The 18,013-nt window shown below is 40.0% G+C and overlaps 1 protein-coding gene across 1 annotated transcript in view; it reads right to left on the bottom strand.

Annotated features, from left to right (window-relative positions):
- Positions 1-1,166: 1,166 nt before the first annotated feature.
- Positions 1,167-18,013, bottom strand: part of GOLGA7 (golgin A7) — a 191,915-nt gene continuing 175,068 nt past the window's right edge. Inside the window, exon 6 of the mRNA XM_069214119.1 lies at positions 1,167-2,098. The gene's annotated coding sequence lies outside the window, so the exon portion shown is untranslated. The remainder of the gene's footprint in view (positions 2,099-18,013) is intronic.

Here is an 18,013-nt window from a genome sequence, read left to right as displayed (position 1 = left end):
ATCTATGACCTTTAGTTACGAAACTGGTGTAGTTGACTGAAGTTTTATTATATTCATTGTTGTTGTTATTGAGGGTCCTCACACATCCCATTGGTGACATCCCCTCAAACCTATGTCGCTTCGATCCATCGTCCTCTAGCGCTGAATCCACTATTCAATATTGATAATAGCTAGTATTCTGAAGCACGTTAGCAGCAGTACTGGGGACAAATCGCTGAAGAATGACTATTTTTTTCAAGGTAATTTGAATAATGTTGCTCACAAACTACAGTTCAGCTTGTAGAAGATTTTCAAGGTGAACCACAGTGTGTGGGCAAGTGCAATAATTACAGTTCATTTCACGGTCAGTCAGTTGTAACTGAGATGTCCTAGTCATTTAGCCATCTTCAACAGCGAGAAGAGATGTGGAAAAACAAGCAGGAAACATTTTTGTCACAAAGACATGAAACTAGTGTGTTTTCATTTTGCTTGAAACAAGACATTTAACTGTGATTGAAAATATCCATGGTTGAAAACTCAAAAATGAAAATTATTGGGTATTCACATGAGGAGTAAAGCGTGTAATAGCGAGTAAATGTAGTCCAGAGAATACAACCAACATTTGCTTAATGGACACTGCCATACAGTGGGTTACTTGTATATCACGCTGTAAGTGCTGTGTCAGCCAATGCTCTTTTTAAAAAGAAATCAAAGGAAATGTGTTGGTCTGAATTACGTTTTCTATTACCGAAAACATCCCACGACTTACTGGTGATCTCCTCTGTCTTTTCTCAACATTATTTTTAGCTTGACTATTTTAATGAAAGACCACATCTGCTGACAGTAGCAATGCTGAGTGCTATTGAAATGTGAAACCATTTTCTGGAGATAGACAAAATCAACGTATTATATATGCAAAAGTGCAGGGTTGCTCGATAGTGGCCAGTAATTCCAAATATGCCTCGGATTCATCCATAAACTATTATTTTCTATGGCTCAATCCGGGGTTGCAGCAAAATGTACCTTAGCCAGCTGCTAACACTTTGTTTATGAATGCTATGCACCAGCATTTCAAGTTATGTTTGTAGCCACCAGAATATATGAGAAAGATCCAGTAACCTCTGACAATATATCGTTTAAAGCAATAATCTACATATTCTGGAATTAAGTTCAAAATGACAATTCAGTTTTCTATAAATTATGTTTATTTATAATAAAACCAAAATGACAAGCGAACAGCTCATTACAGTCACATATCTTACATACAGGGGGTGGGACATAACTGGGGTATTAAAATCTAACAGCTCAGCATCCATTTTGATGTGCTTTTAGTGCTTAATTGGAAAAGTAAGTTCCTGGACATTCTTCAAATTATAATTTCGAAATATAAAAGATTCAAAACAGTAAATGATTCCAAAAAGGCATGCGAACTGGAAATATAGTTCAATAGATACAGTTATAATGTGCAGTCAAAACAGAAAAGTTAATTTTCACTAACACATTTCTGGTAAAAAGTTAATCACGAGAAAATGCAATGTGCCATAATTTATAGACGTCCCTGCAGAACAAAATTCTGTTTCTCACACAGACCATCAAATGTCTTGCAGACCAAATTAAGGCTCTCGTAGTTCAAAGGCATTGTTTGAATCTCAGAAAAATAAAGAGCCCGAAAGCGCTTAATGCTCAATTCTTAACGTTCTGCTGTTTGTGGCATATATGATTATGACAAATACTCATGGCAATGGAGAGAAGTAACAATATGGCGCTGGGCAGCCATGAAAGTACTTGCTACTAGACTGGATTTGTATGCTTATTTTAGATATTCTGAAATGCACCACGAGTCCTTTAAATCACAAAGATCACATAACGTACTATACCAATTACATGATTAGATACAGTTTTAGGATCTTTGATAAGAAAAATAAATAAAATGGATGCTAGCAAAGTAGATTTACTCCCCTTGCTGGAGTACAGATTTAGAAAAGTGGATTGTGTAGTTCATGGCACCATGGATTTTCCGCAGCTGACATAAAGGAATGATGCTATACAGGTAGGCGACCTTCTGGTGGTTAACTGCCAAACATTCTTTGTTTTGTATCTGCCACAATAGGTCTCGATTCTGCGAAAAATAAACAAATTACAGTTTGTTACAAAAGTAAGCAGATGTGTTGGAGAGGCATTTCACAACCTAAGAAGAGAAACATAGGAGAATGCAGGTAAAAAAAAAAAATCACTGTTCAACCACAAAAAATTCATTGACTCGACAGACACCTAATTTTTCAATATCCCTCCAGTTAACCTTTTCCTTTGTGTTTATTATTAGTAAGAGATCTCAACAGTGGTAGGCAGGTACTACATTTACTAATACTCAAACTGAATATACAGGGTATGAGAAAACTCATCTTTGTTCAACAATCACTGATACAGTTATTCACCATGTAATTTGTTTAGGGATGTTAGTAATTCCTGCATGTAATCAACATTTTGAACCAGAAAAAAAAAAAGATTCTGTACCTGTTTTATCTTACAGATACACTTGTTCAACATCCTATACAACCCTATACTGATTTGGTGCTTCTAGATCAGTGTGCCAAAAAGCGAAAAATGCACTGCAGCAGGTCATACACTTCCCCCAAAAATGAATATATAAAAAACAAATAATTACTGAATGTTACGAATATCCACTGTAAAAATCCTATGAGGATCTATGTACAGAGAAGACCAAACGTTTGTTTAAAAAAAATCCCCCTGAAAACTTCATTATTAGAGACATTCGAATTAATTCAATAATAATACCTTCTAATTGTTATCTTGCCTAACAGTCAAAACAAACGACTGAACCTGAAAAGAATAAGCACAGTGTGCAGGACAGAAGATATATTCATATGAAAACTCTTGAGATGCAACCGACAATTGGGATCTTCATTTTGTGTTTTGTTTCGGGTTGCTTAACAGTTAAGGAAAGAGGTACAGTCAATGGAATAAGATATATTCTTGACTAGTTCATTTACAGGGCATACACACAATATAGTTGAGCTCTGGGTTTCTGCACGCAAAATCTTTTCATTTAGTAATAGTAAAGAACAAGTTACGTGCCTTCGGTACCATTCTTGCAGGTGAATACTTTAACTGCAGAGTACTCACCCTTAACCCAAGCACCAGACTGAGGCCCTCATTACGAGTCTGGCAGTCCTCGTCCTAGGACCGCCAGACTTACAAAGGTGGTCAGACTGCCACCAATGCGGTGGTCCAGCCTCCACATTATGACTGTGGCGAATGGGTCACGGTCAGACCGCCAGCACCGCCACTTTTTTGCCAGCCGATGGCCTGGCGGAGCCGGGGGTCTTAATCCACCAGGGCAGCGATGCAAGCAGCGGTGCTGTGGGGATTACAAGTCCTCTCAGTTGCACTGCCATCTAAAAGCTGGTGGAGACAGGGTGTCGGGGGCCCCATGGGTGCCCCTGCACTTGGCATGGACAGAGCAGGGGCCCCCATGGAGAGCCCCGTCGCACTTTTCACTGTCTGCTTAGCAGAGGGACAGTGAAAAGTGCGACGGGTGCTAGTGCACCGGACGGACCGCAATATTGCCGCTGGCTTGATTATGTGCCGTTTCCCGCTGACCGAGCGGAAAACTTGTAATAGGGGCTGCAGGAAGGAGACCACACTGGTGGTCTCCTGGAAGCAAGAGTTTGTCGGGCAGCATTTTCCACCACCAAACTGGTAATGAAGGCCTGAATATGGCAAATAGGTGGTGCTATGTGTTTCCACTGTGACTCCGTACCACCCTGAAGTGACGAAGCAGAGCTGCATATAAGTGGCAGCCCTGCGCACGGACATTCATTTCCTAAACTTTTTCTTTCCAATCCCTTAGATGCAGATCACTCATACAAAATGGAGGCAACAGTGAGTGACAATCTAACTTGGGACCTTAATATAATGGGCAGAAGTCAACTCCACAGACATGAGAAACTAGTGGGGAACATGTAGTTAGATAGAATATCAAACAGGAAACACGCAAAAAGTGATGGGAGGAATGCTTGCAAGTAATCTAACCATTGGAAAGCTACCCCAAGCAACAGCCAGTGGATGGACTTTTTGCGAGCATTTCGCTGATCGCTTTTTTTGTTCAATGTTTGACACGTGCCACACAAGGCATTAATTCTTATGCTTTTCATTAATTGGTATCTGAAAATAAGCATCCTTCAAATCCACTGTTCTTTGGAAATTGCACCTTCCTCACAAGAATAACACTTTGCAGTGTAATTTTTAAATTGCATAATCTTTACATATACACGTTTAGTGGTCTCAAATCCAGTACTGGTCTGATCGTTCTAGCCTTCTTGGCAATTAGAAAATAAATAAGGATTTCGCCTTTCGTTTTTTTTTTTTGGTTATAGAGACACTTCCTTTAGGACTTCCTTTTGAAGAAGCAACTGACCTTTCTTTACTAATTATGGTAGGGGGCTCTGTTTGACAGATTTGTCCATGTGAATATAATTCAGCGATCTTTTGGTTACATTTTATTCAATAATTCTGCTTTATAATGTTAAGGAACATCTGTCTGATGTGGTGTTATTCCACTGTGGTGCCAGGCACTTTCAACGTTGCCAGAATTGTGTACTAAGATTGGGTGGAAAAATATCATATCACTTCGTAGAAGTGGCTAAACTTCTTGGGCATGAGCCTCATTCTCTTGTCCTGACATAAAAATACACAGTCTCAGTATCTCTTCTCAAGATTTACTTGATTGCTGCTAATAATGGGATTTAGCTATCTGATATCCCAATAGATTCTGTTATGGTCAACTTTTAATGTCTTCTGTTTGTGGAAGTAGATGTTTGAAAAGACATTATATTGACATAGGAGTCTCTTAATCCATTTTTATTCTTTCCACTGTGCCATCCGCTGACGACTCAAGAGATGCTTGCCATCAAAAGGCTTGCTGGTTTGATTTTGTGGCACTGTGCTTCTGGTCGGAATCCAGATATACCTCCTAATGACAAATCGTCTGCTCAGGTATTAACCAACTGTTTTTAGAGACGATTTTAAACAAGTGCTGGAAATTATCGTCCCCTTTTCCTCTACTGGTCTCCCTCTCCCAGTTCAGTAAACTCTACATCACAGCCATCATCATCTGTGACACAATCCAAATCCTGGAGGCCAGTTTGAAAACCGATTCCATGACAACACTGGGCCAACGAGTTTCTTTTCAAATTTTTTGCCTGAAAACAGCACAGACCATACCATGACATAGGTGATGCATTGAGGAAAAAAAACTGCACACCATGTAAACACACGCCTATCAATGGTGAAACTGTTCATCATCGAAAACAATGCAAACTTCCAGTATAAAGGTTTTTTCTTTTTTTAAAGTCACTATAAGCAGTCTTGTTTGCGTGTGGATGAAGTCTGTATTGATTTCTCCCCAAAAAGTTCTCTGGTGTTGCGGTTTACAGCTTCTTAGTAATCCTTTGTGTCTGTAGTGTAGTGCACCACTAGTCTTCATCTGGGTGACTTGACAATTCAGTTTCTGATTTTTATCTTGGGCATTTTTCTAAAACTAATAATAGAATGCAGAATCTGAAGTTGTCATTGTGGTCTCGTGTCTCATCTTTGAAAAGCCACATTTAGTCTGGCACCTGGGATTAATCTAAATGTGAGGAATGTGTGGTTAGAAGTATTCATCACATTCAGAAGTTAGAAATGGCAAGTATACAACTCATTATTAAAAAGTAAGCCTTGGATGTCCTCTTCCAGAGCAGGATTCACACCTCACTCAAATTGCACTCATAAAATGGGATTAAAGGAAAGTAGGAATTTTTTGATAAACTCTCTAACAGAGTGACCTTTTCTTGGATGCATGATGCCCCAAACTTTACTGTAGTTGGCATATCATCATATAATACCATTTAATTTTGCAACTATTTGCAATAAGGAAAAATGGCTAGGACGGACTGACCTTTTATTAAAAAAGAAAAAAAATACATCCACAGAATAATCTCAGAACAAGTGACTGATTACGGTTATTGTAAAGAACATGGGTATTAACATACAGAGAGGAAACAAACTTATGAAGAAAGAATTACATTTTCAGCTTTTGCTGCCTAACAATTGGTTGCTGGTAGGGCTTACTGCTAACTGGAGAGTATTCTAAAGAGGGGCAGGACAGTAAGGAGATTTAATTTAACAAAATACACATTAGTTTTTATTGACCTCCAAATTAATGATCGAACAATCACATACACAAATAATTCAACTTCAGTCATTTCTTAAAAACAATTTTTGTTTCAATTTTAGCTGGAAAAACAAGCAAAGAGAAAATTCGAAGAAAGAGTGGTAAACAGCTTCAAATCTTAAAAATGAATAAAGCGCTTGCACTCAGAAGAGGGAATGCTGAAAAACTAAACTAAGAATATGTACTTTTCATAAATTGTAATTGGTCAATGGAAAACTTCACTCTTGGCAATAAAATGTAGTGTGCAAATAACATCTAGGAAAAACTCCCTGGAATTAGCATTTGTAAAGGCCTAGGAGTTTCTGTTTTTTCCCCCTATATTCATTGCAGTGGAAGATTCCACGGTTTGCTGACCGAACATGGATACTGTCTGAAACATTTGTAGAACTAAAAACTTAAAACTATGCATCCAGACAATAGCAGAGCGTATCCATCATTTGAACTTGGATAACCGATAAAAACGTTTTCCTTTAACATTAAACTCGTGAAGAAAGTTACATTTAGTTAAAAAATATATATATATCCCATTAAAAGGCTAAATAATAATATGCAGTCCCAAAACATGCATTGGCAAAGCTGGTAGGTTTCGCCTATGAGAGCTATTTACTTTGGCAATGTTTTGAAGCCATGCTGTACAGCAGCACACATGCTTTGCAGTGTGGTTAAAACTAATTAAAAATAATAATAATAAATTTAAAAAACTTTAAGCGCATTAGTGCTGGACACATCATAGTCCTTAGTTTATTATTAATACTTTTAACCATGCTGCAAAGCAGCCATGCTGCTATACAGCATGGCTACAAATCGTTGCCACAGTCTGCAATGCCCATGGTGTACAGCATGAACAAAAGGCAAAGACAGAGCCAATAGTCTCAAAGTTAAAGACCTATGGGCTTTTGCCAATGTTTGTTAGGTCTTAGCACAACATGCCTGTGTTTGAGCAAATCAATTAATCTCCCAATGTGTGAAAAAGAAGAAAATAAATGGGGACGCGCTTTGCACATTTCTGGGACTTCTGTTACCACAAGGCACTGTACTGTGGCAGAGGAGAAGCCCCGCTAACTTGCTTCTGGCCTGCATTTATGCGCTATAAAAGTGTGCTCCGAGTCAGGGGCGGGCCCGTCCTGCGCCCGTCAGCGTCAAAAAGAGGCAGGGCAGGGCCACGCCACTTGGCCCCTTGCTCCTGTATCTGTGAGTTATCTTAAGTTGTCGCGAGGTTAAAGTTCCCTGTATTAAAAACTTGACCTGGAGACAAAGTATCACTCCAGGAGCCAGGCTGTTGTTCAGTAACTTAGGCACTGTTCTCTGCACTGGGGCTAACTTTCCCGGTAATATGGGGGAGAGGAAAGCTTGTTCCAGCCCCATGGGTAAAGGGAAAAGTAAAAGGACAGTACAGCATGAGGCGGGGAACTGTGCTATTTAAGAGATTGATAATCTCATAGAGGAGGTTGAGTATCTTTGGGAAAGAGAAGAAGTCACCCTGTGAGACTAGCTCTCCAGACATTGCGGACATTTTAAAAAAGGGTCACAAACTTTATAAAGTGAACGAATGGAAGTTCTGTAAAAAAAACCAAAAAAAACACGGCATACCAAAGCACTTCCAGTTAATGACTTGAAACTCATCCCTAGTCTGATTTGAAGTGCTAATATTTTGGAGATCAGTTGTTGAAGAAGGACATATTACCTTTCCCAGCAATGTTCTGTGTTCCAATTGTTACAGCCCACATGGTAGAGAATCTACTGAAATAGGTATTTGTGAAAATAATTAAATGAGGCCACAAGGGCTGCTGTTTCATGTGCAATAAGATGAGATGATGCTATAAAGGAGTTAAGGGATTTTATTAAAAAATTGCAGAGGGAAATTGCCACTTTACGTTCTCAGGTGTCCCTGTTACAAGAACAAGTGGGGAAGTTGTCTGTATCTGGCTTTTTAATAGTCAGTAAGAGTTCTCATGATCATGCACAGAAGGGATTTAGTTTTAATGAGAGTACGCAGATTTCTAAAGTGACTGGGCCCTTGGTGGAGTCAGCAGGACAAGGTATACCACGCTCTGGGAAGGAATGAAATCTAATGCATGATAAATGAAGGGAATGTTAGCGGTAACCACAGGTTGTGTACGTATCAGAATAGTACTTGCAACTTCCCACTAAGCGATAAACATGGTCTATGTATACCTGGCAAGTGCAGGCGCGCCACACATCACCGTAGTTTTCAAGGGGTTGCTAGGTAAATGGGAACTGCCTTGAGCTCAGAGTCTAACTATAGATTTGCTGGACTATCACAGGGAAATCATATGTCTATGCCCCCAACAAAAAGGGTGTATATGGTTAATGTCCCCAAACTGGCTAAAGGTTTGTTTGAAGATAATGAGTCTCTTGAAAATAAGATAATTCACTGAGTAAGGAGCTATAGACACTGCTATTGAGTGATCAGGGCTGACATTGTTAAAGTTGAGTGAAGTACTGCACCTAATTTACAGTTTGATTATATATCCATTGACATGATTCAGGAGGAGGATGCAGCAGGACTTGTTAATTTAGGGCTATGCACTTGTCCACCTAATGGATCGCAAATTCAATTCAAGAACAAGCTTACCAATATGGAGTTGTTCAGATTGTAAGTAGCCTTCCATCTCAGGTGGTTCAATCTAGCTAGTCTCAAATGGTCTTACACAGCAAGGGGGGACCAGAGGTGCCCGTAATGAGGTTGACTGACTTGTGATGGGTAATCTTTGTAAAAAGAATGGTGAAGTAATTAAACTGGGGCTGTCCGGCAGTGATAGGGGATTTGGTAAGTCAGTCCCTAAACTGAGTGTTAGGCTCCCTACTCCCTCTTTACGTCGGTATTGACTAATGTAATCTCGCCTAGGTTGATGGGAGCCATTAGGTCGGAAAAAAAAAGGTAAATTGAGATTTCCTCCCCCCGCAGAAAGAATCTATTGAGAACAAAGATGGAAGCCCTAGATGCAGGTATATTTTCCTGAACCCAGCAGGAATAAATTTTAAAATGGCTGAACCAGATTAGGGCAAATTTATAAAGAGGTTCATATATGTTTGTTGCAAGAACCTTGGTCTCTAAAACCGGTCTACAAATCTCGTTATGTCAATTTTAGTATTGACGCTAGGCCTTTGGAAGAAAGGGTGCCCTTTGGGTGGCCAAATAATATGGGTGAAAAATACTTTAGCATGCAAAATTAAATCCTGAATTTTATCTCTAGGGATATTCTGGGTGTAGATATCTATATAAACAAGGGACATCATGGGCTACAATTAATTAACGTCTATAATCGACCAACTAGCCTTCATCATGATTCTGAGACTCTGGAAACTATCTGTATTCTTAGAAAGGGATGGCTCCAAGAATTCTTTGATTGTAGCGAGTGACATGAACACAACCTTTGAACCTATAGACTTCCTTCAGGAGCTAATGTTGGATGAAGATGAGGACAGGGGTACACCTAGTTTGATGTTGCCAGTGTTGAAAAAAACCATCAAAAGCTGCACTACAATTAGCATCAATTAGTTTAAGGAATGGGCTCAGGGCATGCAATGGGCGAACTCATCAGATAAAGGGGAGAACTATACATTCAAAAGCGCACAGTCTAGAAGTAGAATAGATTACATTTTCTTGGACTTGGCTCTATGACTTAAGTTGAACGATATGATGGTGGAGGAGAGGAGTGAAAGTGACCATAATGCTCTAATTCTGGAATAAAAAAATTAAAGCCTCATATGTAGTGACTTGAACGGTTGTGAGAAGGATCCCAATTATTACATTGAATGATGGTAGGAGGGTTATGTGGCCACAGTTAAAAAAAAGAACAAGGATGCTCTTGCCCAGCTTTAAACTGTTGTGGGGAAGCAATCTCCTAATTGGAGAACCAAAATCTAGATGCTCCGATAAGATTGGGAATAATTGGGGATTTATTTAATATAATTAAGGACTATTTTGATAGAACTGTACCAGATTTAGCTGTAAATCATAAGTCGGCTGAGTGGTTTAATGAGGACTGCAAGCAAGCTAAGTTCAACCTAGTGCAGGCTGTAAGAGGGGGTGGCTGTATTGAAACACTGGAGGAAATAAGAGCGTATAAGGGAACCCAGGTGATTGCCAAAAAAAAAAAAATGGGAGAAGTGGAAGTGACGGGATTTGGCCAGGGCAGCCTCACTGAAAGATCAGTGACTGTTTTGGCACTTATTAGCTAAAGGTGCTTCCCATGTAATCTCTAAGATGAGTTTTATATTATGCCAGATGTTTCAGTATCTCATTTCCCCAAACTGTGCTCCACTAGGCCTTATAATGCAGTCATTATTAAGGGGGTTGGGCCTGAGACTCTACTGATTCAAGATGAAGAGAGGGATCATCCAGTATTATGTTCAATGGACGAGATCCTGCATGCCCTTCTTAATACAAAAAAAGAGGAAAAACCCTAGGTTTGGACAGAATCCCAGGAGATTTGTATATCTCTGAACATCTTATGTGGGGCTTTATCCACAACACATTAGCAAATGCTATAGCTAAGGGGGCTGAAATCCCGGAGTACTGGAGAGGTGCTGAAATGAATCCGATACATAAAAAGGGGAACAAAGGGGACCCAGTGAACTATACGCCCATTGGCTTAATGATGTAGCCCAAAACTAATTTTGCAAGCAGGTTTTGGAGAAGGTAAAGAGTGGTTCTCTGAGAACCAGATTCTATCCCACCTTCAGGTAGATTTTATATCTTATACGAGCACAACTGATAAGGTTTTTCAGTTTTTATGAATTATTTGAAAAGGGGTTCTAATTAAGCGAGGTCATGTCTATGTTGTGTTTGTAGACCTCAAATCAGCTTCTGACCAGATTCCAAGAACAAAGTTGTGGATTGCCCTTGGCACGCTTGGTTTACCTAGCGGCTTTTTGGAATCAGAAATCCACCTGCACACAGGGAATTTTGCTAAAGTAAGGTGGGGCAAATATGGGAAATTAACTGATGGCATAAACGTCTTCAGCGGGGAACATCTGGGATGTGTGCTAGCCCATATGCTGTTTATGCTATGTATGAATGGGACTGTAAGCCTGTTGGAAAATTGTGCTGGTGATTCCCCTAGATTGGCAGGACAAGTAATACCAGCCCTTCTATTTGTGGGTGATAAGCTTCTGATTTCTAAGACCCTACTGGGTCTGCAAAACATCCAGCATACATTTACTGAAGCTTGTGAAAAGTTTGGGATAGTATGAAAACCAAATTTATGGTGTTTAGACCCCATAAGTCCTTCAATGGAGTAATTAAGCTGGGTTATGGGATTCTCCAACAAGTCAAACAGTTTGACTATTTGGGTGTAAGGGTGACCAGTAATCAATCATGGTAGCTCAGATCTTAAAAAGTCAGATGTCTTACAACATGCGGAATTGGCAATTTTGAAAAAGTGGAAACAATCTGTTTATCGCCCAATAACACCAATTTTAGTAGTGTATCGCGCAAAAGGTTTGGGTGCAGCCCTGTATGGAGCTGAACTCTTGGGGATCGACAGGACAGAGTAAATCTATGAGGGCGTAGTTTTCAGAGTGCCCCAATCATTTCAATGCACCTTGATTTAGAGTTAAAAAATGTACCCTGGGTTGTTGCCTTAAAGCAGCAGGTGGTTGATGAGGTTAGAATACTGGACAAAGATGTTACTAGTCCATGGTTGAGGTATGTTAAGAGTTGGCTAATAGAATTGGGTTTATAAGAATTTTGAAGGAACCCAAAAAATATGGTATGACGTTAAATAGCCACTCTGGAAGAAAGGTATTAAGATTAAGTTATGACCCACTGGCTTATTCTCCCTACCCACGGTTCTTTGAGCAATTATTTTCTTACTATTAAATGTGACCTAACAAATGAAATTTTTATTGATCGTATTGAACCAGTACATGCTAGAACATTGCATCTAACATTTAGATATGATATTTTCCCTGTGAACAGCCTAAAAACAAGTTGGAAACCTAATGTGGTAGCTAGGACATGTCCTGCATGTAATATTTCCCATGAAACTTTGGGACATTTGTTTTTATTTTTCTGCCCGCTCATAAGAAATTCGGGAAGAGGTGGATTGTTCCAACTTGCAAGCTTTTATTGATTACTCGCCTAACTGAGGCTATTCGTATTTTTAAATCTGATGCATCAAAATGGCTTCTATTTGCGATTTCCAGTTATTTGATGTATGTGTGGTGAATCTGTTCCATATCACTTGCCGCAAATTGTATACTTATTAGTGTATTGATTACGTCTGATGTTATTGTAAGTGGTCAATCAAGTATGGTGTTGTATGTTAATCTACATTTGTTTTACATATTTGTATGTTTAGAAATGATGGATTTCATTTCAATTAATTGCATTTTATATCCTTTTATTGTACTAATTGTATTTGTTTAAAGAATCAAATATTTGATTGAATAAAATATATATATATATATATATATATATATATATATATATATATATATATATCTCACAACGAAATTACATCTGGCAAAAAAAATCTTGTCTCACAAACAAAGCATTTCAGCACGTCCATGTCTTTGTGAAAATACATTTGGAAGCAGACAGCTGCTGCTACAATTAAAGCAGATAAAATCTTTATCACAATAAACATCCATTTTAAAGAAGAAAAGGGGTTATTTGAAATTGCATGCGGCATAGTAAAACATAGTTACAAATGGCAAGAGGTTCATCAAGAAAGGCAGGGTAGAAAAAAAAAAAAAAAAGTAGTGTCTCAATCAGCGCAAACAGCGGAAGGACAGCTACCAACCTGAAGCAATCAGTACTTGGTCCATTCTCCAGCTGAAAGAAGAGGAAGCGAAACCAGAAAGCACCAGCCAATTAGAAGGCAGCAAAAAGGAGTGACAACGTAGCAAATGAAGGTTAAGCAATGGGCGGTCTGCAAACCTCATGTTGTATAAAATATCTCTTCCAAATGAGAGGGCATGCTCTGTCGTAGGTGAGGTCGTTACTGAATAAATCACCTATCACAGATGTGAAAGAGTGGCTAGCAGGTAGATGTGTGAAATAAGTTTCTGAATGCTGTTGACTAACTTGAGCCTCTTAGTTAATATATATATATATATATATATATATATATATATATATATATATATATATATATATATATATGGAAAATGTCACTTACCCAGTGTACATATGTTCGTGGCATGAGACGCTGCAGATTCACATGCTTTGCACATCCCGTCTTCTAGTGTTGGGCTCGGAGTGTTACAAGTTGTTTTTCTTCGAAGAAGTCTTTTCGAGTCACGAGATTGAGGGACTCCTCCCCTTTCGGCTCCATTGCGCATGGGCGTCGACTCCATCTTAGATTGTTTTCCCCGCAGAGGGTGAGGTAGGAGTTGTGTATTATAGTAATAGTGCCCATGCAATGGAGTAAATATGTATGTACATAATGTGGTTTAAAGTGATATATTTACAAATTTACAAATGTTCAAGATCAACTTCGAAACGGCTACAGGCTCCCGGGGAGGCGGGTGGGCGCATGTGAATCTGCAGCGTCTCATGCCACGAAACACTGGGTAAATGACATTTTCCGTTCGATGGCATGTGTAGCTGCAGATACACATGCTTTGCACAGACTAGTAAGCAGTTATCTCCCCAAAAGCGGTGGCTCAGCCTGTAGGATTTGAAGTTGTTTGAAATAAAGTTCATAGTACTGCTTGTCCTACTGTGGCTTGTGGTGTTGTTAACACATCCACGCAGTAATGTTTGGTAAACGTATGAGGCGTAGACCATGTGGCTGCCTTACATATTTCAGTCATTGGAATGTTTCCTAGAAAGGCCATAGTAGCACCTTTCTTCCTAGTTGAATGTGCCTTTGGTGTTACAGGCAGTTCTCTTTTTGCTTTGAGATAACAGGTTTGAATACATTTAACTATCCATCTGGCAATGCCTTGTTTGGATATTGGATTCCCTGTATGAGGTTTTTGAAAAGCAACGAACAGTTGTTCTGTTTTCCGTATTTGTTTTGTTCTATCAATGTAGTACATTAAAGCTCTTTTGATGTCTAATGTATGTAGTGCTCTTTCAGCTACAGAATCTGGTTCTGGAAAGAACACTGGTAGTTCTACAGTTTGATTTAAGTGAAACGGTGATATGACTTTTGGTAAGAACTTTGGATTAGTTCGTAAAACTACTTTATGCTTGTGTATTTGAATAAAGGGTTCTTGTATGGTAAATGCCTGTATTTCACTTACTCTTCTTAGAGATGTGATGGCAATGAGAAACGCAACTTTCCACGTTAAATATTGTATCTCACATGAGTGCATGGGTTCAAACGGTGGACCCATGAGCCGTGTTAAGACAATGTTGAGGTTCCACGAAGGAACTGGTGGTGTTCTTGGTGGTATAATTCTTTTTAGGCCCTCCATAAAAGCTTTTATGACTGGGATCCTAAAGAGTGAAGTCGAATGTGTAATTTGCAGATAAGCTGAAATTGCGGTGAGATGTATTTTAATGGATGAAAAAGCTAGCTTTGACTTTTGTAAGTGCAGTAAATAGCTTACGATATGTTTTGCAGATGCGTGTAAGGGTTGAATTTGATTATTATGGCAGTAATAAACAAATCGTTTCCATTTATTTGCATAGCAATGTCTTCTTGTAGGTTTTATAGCTTGTTTTATGACCTCCATACATTCATGTGAAAGGTCTAGATGTCCGAATTCTAAGATTTCAGGAGCCAAATTGCTAGATTCAGTGATGCTGGATTTGGGTGTCTGATCTGTTGTTTGTGTTGAGTTATCAGATCTGGTCTGTTTGGCAGTTTGTCATGAGGCACTACTGAAAGGTCTAGTAGTGTTGTGTACCAGGGTTGTCTTGCCCAAGTTGGTGCTATTAGTATGAGTTTGAGTTTGTTTTGACTCAATTTGTTTACTAGATATGGAAGGAGTGGGAGAGGGGGAAAAGAGTATGCAAATATCCCTGACCAACTCATCTATAACGCATTGCCCTGAGACTGATCTTGTGGGTACCTGGATGCGAAGTTTTGGCATTTTGCGTTTTCTTTTGTTGCAAATAGATCTATTTGTGGTGTTCTCCATCTTTGGAAGTAAGTGTTTAGTATTTGGGGTTGAATCTCCTATTCGTGGATCTGTTGGTGATCCCGAGAGAGATTGTCTGCTAACTGGTTCTGAATTCCTGGAATGAACTGCGCTATTAGGCGAATGTGGTTGTGAATCGCCCAATGCCAAATTTTCTGTGCTAGGAGACACAACTGTGTTGAGTGTGTTCCTCCCTGTTTGTTCAGATAATACATCGTTGTCATGTTGTCTGTTTTGACAAGAATGTGTTTGTGTGTTATTATCGGTTGAAAAGCTTTCAGCGCGAGAAATACTGCCAGTAATTCTAAGTGATTTATGTGAAACTGTCTCTGTTGAGGGTCCCATTGTCCTTGTATGCTGTGTTGGTTGAGGTGTGCTCCCCACCCTATCATGGAGGCATCCGTTGTTATTACGTAATGAGGCACTGGGTCTTGGAAAGGCCGCCCTTTGTTTAAATTTATAGTGTTCCACCATTGAAGCGAGGTGTATGTTTGGCGGTCTATCAACACTAGATCTTGAAGTTGACCCTGTGCCTGTGACCATTGTGATGCTAGGCATTGTTGTAAGGGCCGTATGTGTAATCTTGCGTTTGGGACAATGGCTATGCATGAGGACATCATGCCTAGTAGTTTCATCACTATTTTGACCTGTACCTTTTGTTTTGGGTGCATGGCCTGTATTACATTGTGAAATGCTTGTACCCTTTGTGGACTTGGAGTGGCAATCCCTTTTGTTGTGTTGATTGTTGCTCCTAAGTATTGTTGTACTTGACACGGCTGAAGGTGTGACTTGTTGTATTGAGTGAGAAACCTAGTTTGTGAAGGGTTTCTATGACATACTTTGTGTGTTGTGAGCACCGTTCCTGCGTGTTGGTTTTTATTAACCAATCGTCTAGGTACGGGAACACATGTATTTGCTGTCTTCTGATATGAGCAGCTACTACTGCCAGGCATTTTGTAAAAACTCTTGGCGCAGTTGTTATCCCGAATGGCAACACTTTGAATTGGTAATGTACCCCTTGGAATACAAACCTTAATTACTTTCTGTGTGAAGGATGTATCGGTATATGGAAGTACGCATCCTTTAGGTCTAATGTTGTCATGTAATCTTGTTGTTTGAGCAATGGGATTACGTCCTGCAGTGTCACCACGTGAAAGTGATCTGATTTGATGTAGATATTTAATGTTCTGAGATCTAATATAGGTCTTAGAGTTTTGTCTTTTTGGGGTATGAGAAAGTACAGTGAGTAGACTCCTCTTCCTCTCTGATGAATTGGTACTAACTCTATTGCATCTTTTTGCAACAATGCCTGAACTTCTAGTTGTAGAAGATCTATGTGTCGTTTTGAAATGTTGTGTGTTTTCGGTGGGACATTTGGAGGGAATTCTAGAAATTCTATGCAATAACCAGGCTGAATAATGGCTAGGACCCACGTGTCTGTTGTTATTTCCTATTTCCTCCCAGTTTTTGTAGAACTTGGTTAGTCCCCCCTCCACTGGTGTTGTGTGTTGGGGATTTGTGACATGTAAGTCACTGTTTGTTTTGTGGAGTTTTGGGACTTTGGAACTTCCCTCTATTCTTTGGGAACTGTCCCCCTCTATATTGTCCCCGAAAAGTTCCCCGCTGGTATTGGCTCTGATAAGTGGGCCTTGTTTGTGAGGTTGTGGGTTCAGTGCTTTGTCCTCGAAACTCCCCTCTAAATTGTGATCATCGAAATGTGCCTCTGCTCTGTGGGGAGTAGAGTGCGTCCATGGCTTTGGCCGTATCAGTGTCTTTAAGTTTCTCGATAGCAGTGTCCACCTCCGGCCCAAACAACTGCTGTCCGTTAAATGGCATATTCAGCACGGCTTGTTGTATTTCCGGCTTGAATCCAGATGTACGCAGCCATGCATGTCTCCTTATTGTTACTGTTGTATTGACAGTCCTAGCAGCTGTGTCTGCTGCATCCATTGCTGACCGTATCTGATTGTTCGAGATACACTGTCCTTCCTCTACCACTTGTTGCGCTCTTTTTTTAAACTCCTTGGGCAAATGTTCTATAAAATGTTGCATTTCGTCCCAATGAGCCCTGTCATATCCCGCCAACAAGGCTTGTGAATTGGCAATGCGCCATTGGTTGGCTGCTTGTGCCCCCACTCTTTTCCCAGCCGCATCGAACTTACGACTCTCCTTGTCTGGAGGTGGTGCGTCTCCTGAGGTGTGTGAGTTCGCCCTTTTGCGTGCTGCACCTACTACCACAGAGTCTGGTGTTAACTGTTGTGTGATGTACACTGGGTCTGTTGGTGGCGGTTTATATTTTTTCTCCACCCTTGGAGTTATTGCCCTTCCTTTGACAGGCTCTTCAAACACTTGTTTGGAGTGTTTTAGCATTCCAGGTAGCATGGGGAGGCTCTGGTACTGGCTATGTGTGGACGACAGTGTGTTAAATAGAAAGTCGTCTTCAATTGGCTCTGTATGTAGGCTAACATTATGAAACGCCGCTGCCCTTGACACCACCTGTGTGTAGGCAGTAGAGTCCTCAGGTGGTGACGGTCTGGCTGGATAACAGTCGGGACTGTTATCTGACACAGGCGCATCATAAAGATCCCACGCGTCTGGATCATCCTGACTCATCCCTGTATGAGTTGGGGATTGCATCATTGGTGGAGTGGCTACCGCTGATGGCTGTGGAGAGCATTCTGGAGATGGTGGCGGGGTTACTTGTTTAGCCACCTTTGCCTGTGGCTGCTTGTC

This window comes from Pleurodeles waltl, chromosome 11 (genome assembly GCF_031143425.1).
Source record: "Pleurodeles waltl isolate 20211129_DDA chromosome 11, aPleWal1.hap1.20221129, whole genome shotgun sequence".
Taxonomy (NCBI): domain Eukaryota; kingdom Metazoa; phylum Chordata; class Amphibia; order Caudata; family Salamandridae; genus Pleurodeles; species Pleurodeles waltl.
The sequence above is the reverse complement of the archived record's forward strand: the minus strand, read 5'-3'. Positions and strand labels throughout refer to the sequence as shown.